The 3,779-nt window shown below is 38.5% G+C and overlaps 1 pseudogene; it reads left to right on the top strand.

Annotated features, from left to right (window-relative positions):
* The first annotated feature begins 2,153 nt into the window (after positions 1–2,153).
* LOC150056534 (nascent polypeptide-associated complex subunit alpha pseudogene) lies at positions 2,154–2,796 on the top strand (annotated as a pseudogene).
* The last annotated feature ends 983 nt before the right edge of the window (positions 2,797–3,779 follow it).

Below are 3,779 nucleotides of genomic sequence, written 5' to 3'. Positions count from 1 at the left end.
GGGGAGGAGTCATGAGGCCTGAAATCTAGGCCTGAATGTCTCCCTGAGATCTTCAGGTCAAGGCTACCATTCTACCACTTGAACCACAGTGCTGAAGTGGTTAATTGTAGATAAGAGTCTCACGGACTTTTGTGTTTGGGTTGGCTTTAAATCACAATCCTCAGATCTCAGCCTCCTGAGTCACTAGGATTACATACAGAAGCCACTGATGGTTGGCTATGTTTTTCATTCACTGCTCTATTTCTTGTCGATTACAAATATTAGTTGAGGCTCCTTGATTTGCCATTTTTCTTGAGTTTCTTTGGCTTGTTTCTGCCCATTTGGAAATGAAAGCAAATTTGATAGTACACCAGAACACAATATAAAGAACATCAACTGAACCAACCCAGAGCACTGTAGTTGTACAGACTTTAGAGGTTCACAATCAGTTATCATATATTTTATTGTCAGAGTAATACATAGAAGGATTACGGGTACATTTGTCAGATAGTGGTTGCACTATTTCTTGAACATTGATACCCCTTCTCATGTTTTTGTCATCCTTTCCCTCCCCACCCCTTCCCAATCACCTGGTCACCCCCTCCCCTTCCCTATTTCAAATAAACAAATAAACATATATACAATATACCAGGCAATGAAGTCAGATACAAAAACCACATGAGATCATCCATAAGGGGGAAAAAAGAAAAAGAGAAAACTACACATAATACATTGAGAATAACTATCATAAAGATAAACCCCTTCTTTCAGATCCTAGAGTTCATTTTGTTTAGTCTCATCCTATATGATCATATGTACGTAGCTTTTGAGCAAATGTGATCTTTGGCTAGGAGAGTCCTAGATGTGTACTAATTATTCCAAATGAGGGAACCATAGAATCTATGTTCCTTTGGGCCTGGCTTACTTAACTTAATGTGATTTTTTCCCTAGTCTTTCTATTTCTTTACAAATGGAATAATGCTATTCTTTCTGATGGCAGCATAGAATTCCATTATGTATAAGTATTTTCTTGATCCATTCATCTATTGAGGGACATCTGGATTGGTTTCACATCTTACAGATGGTAAATAATGTTGCAATGAACATCATTGTGCTAGTAAGTTTAGTATGGCCTTATTTCTGGACATTTGGGTAAATGCTCAGGAGTGGGATTGATGGGTCATAGGGGAGCTCTACGTTTAGTCTCTTGAGGAATCCCCATACTGCTTTCCAGAATGGGTAAATGAGTTTACACTCCCAACAACAGTGTAGTTGCCAGCCATATCCCTGCCAGCATCTGTTGTTATTAAATTTCTTGATAATGGCTATTCTAACTGGGCTGAGGTGGAATCTCAAAGTTGTTTTGGTTTTCATTTCTTTTATGCCAAGAGATGTCAAGCATTTCTTCATGTGTCTATAGGCCATTCTTATCTCCTCTTCAGAGGAGTCTCTTTAACCCTTTTAATTTGGTGGTTGTTTCTTTGAGGATTCGATTTTTTGAGCTGTAGAAATGTTTTAGATATGATACCCTTGTTTGTTGTATAACTAGTGAAAATCTGCTTCCATACTGTAGGATTTCTATTTAACTTCTAGCTATGTTCTTTGCCACACAGAAGCTGTGCAGTTTAGTGCAGTCCCACTTGTCCAAATTTTCTTCAATTGACAATCATAGTTATTCTCTTTCTCCTCTCTCTCTCTCTCTCTCTCTCTCTCTCTCTCTCTCTCTCTCTCTCTCTCTCTCTCTCTCTCTCTCTGTCTCTCTCTCTCTCACCTTTTTGTGGATATAAAAGTAGATCCAATATCACCACAGAACACAGTTTTAAGACAAAAGCCAACCCCAAGCCCTGTAATTGCACTGATTGATTTTAGAGATAAAAAAACATAGGTGGGTATGCCCCCTATCTATTTCTGCTTTCCTTTGTTAGGGAAGAGATACTAACACTACATTAGGAAAGGAAAGGGACTCAAAATAATCTGAGTTCAATTCCCATGAAGAAAAACATGCTGTGTTAAAAGGGATAACAGAAAGAACCAAAGGAAGAACAGAAGAATAAATGGGGAATCAAAATTGGTTTGGGTCACTCAATAAGTGTTGTCTGTGTTGCCATTCTATCCACAGTCCTCTGCCTTCCATGAAGGCTAGGCTTTCCAGAGGACTTAAGAGTTAGGAAGAAATGCCCAGTGAAGCCACAGAAATGTCCCTGCTACAGAGCAGGAGTTGCTACAGTCTCTGTCCGAGACAGGGTGTGGAACAGAATCTGACAGTGATGAATCAGTACCAGAGCTTGACGTACAAGACTCCACACAAGCAGCCACACAACAACCCCACTTGGCAGCAGCAGTACAAATTGATGAAGAACCACTCAATAAAGCAAAACAGACTTGGAGTGAAAAGAAGGCATGAAAGGCTATGTCCAAACTGGGTCTTCGAAAAGTTACAGGAGTTACTAGGGACACTATCTGGAAATCTCAGAATATCTTCTTTGTCATACCAAAACCCGATGTCTATAAGAGCCCAGCTTCAGATACCTACATAGTTTTGGGGGAAGCCGAGTGAAGATTTATCTCAGCAAGCACAGTTAGCAGCTGCTGAGAAATTCAAAGTTCAAGGTGAAGCTGTCTCAATCATTCAAGAAAACAGAGACTCCAACTGTACAAGAGGAGAGTGAAGAGGAAGGGGTTGAGGAAACAGGTGTGGAAGTTAAGGACATAGAATTGATCATGTCACAAGCAAATGTGTCAAGAGCAAAGGCAGTCCACTTTCTGAAGAATATTAGTAATGAAATTGTAAATGCTATAATGGAAGTAGCAATGTAACCATATGAGAACAAGGATCTTTTTTGTATGTCTGTATTTCAAAAGGGTAACTGAACCTTGGTTTGAAATTTTGTACTGTTTCTATCATTAATAAATTTATGGCTTCTTGTTGGATTAAAAAAAGAGTTTTATCTTGCGTGACTGTTGTTCTTATTGTACTATGTTATTTCTCTTCTCCTTTTTGTGCCCTTATGGTTAATCTCATGATGTTACTGTATCTGACTTTGTTACTTGGTATATTGTATATAAATTAATTTTTTATTTGCAGTAGGGAAGGGTAGGGGGGAAAACAAGTTGATTGGCAGGGGGTTGGCGGAGAGAAACTGGGACAAGGACATGAGAAGAGGTATCAATGTGTGAGAAGGAATGCACCTACTACCTGATGAATGTAATTGTAACCCTTTATTAAATTATCCAGACAATAAAATAATAAATAAATAATGTTTGGAGACATGTAGGGTACCATCAAAGGGGTAGCCAAGAAGTCGAAGTTTTTAAGAGATGAGCTGAATAGAAATTTCTCCAAAATGGGCATGGGATATATTGTGGTCCTCAGCATTGCACTTGATTGGTTCATTCAGGAAGCAGAAGGCATCAAGGGAATAGAATGTGTAGGTGGAAGTTAAGTTATAGTTTGGCTAGTAGTTTTATTACTGTTCTCACAAGTCCTTTTTGCCCATGTCTATACAGCTACAACTGGCAGAGTTGTGACTCTAGCACCAGCCACTGGCTCATGAGTGCATGTGTCTCAATGTCAGGATAATTATTAGACTTTAATCCTTTGTAAACCCACTACCTAAATCATGTATGTTAGGATGCTTGCAGATGTTTTCATTATGCTCTAGAAAAATTAGGTATTCTGTGTATTTTTAAATTTTTTCAACTTTATTATGATTCCTGTGGATATTTGACATGATATTATCTAAAGCAATTGAAAATATCCCTTACTGGTTTTCTGGAATTGGGTTCGGATGTCACTCTTA

Source organism: Megascapheus bottae, chromosome 12 (genome assembly GCF_031878675.1).
Source record: "Megascapheus bottae isolate mThoBot1 chromosome 12, mThoBot2.hap1, whole genome shotgun sequence".
NCBI classification, from domain to species: Eukaryota; Metazoa; Chordata; class Mammalia; order Rodentia; family Geomyidae; genus Megascapheus; species Megascapheus bottae.
Note: the sequence above shows the minus strand (reverse complement) of the source record. Positions and strands in the feature narration are given on the sequence as shown.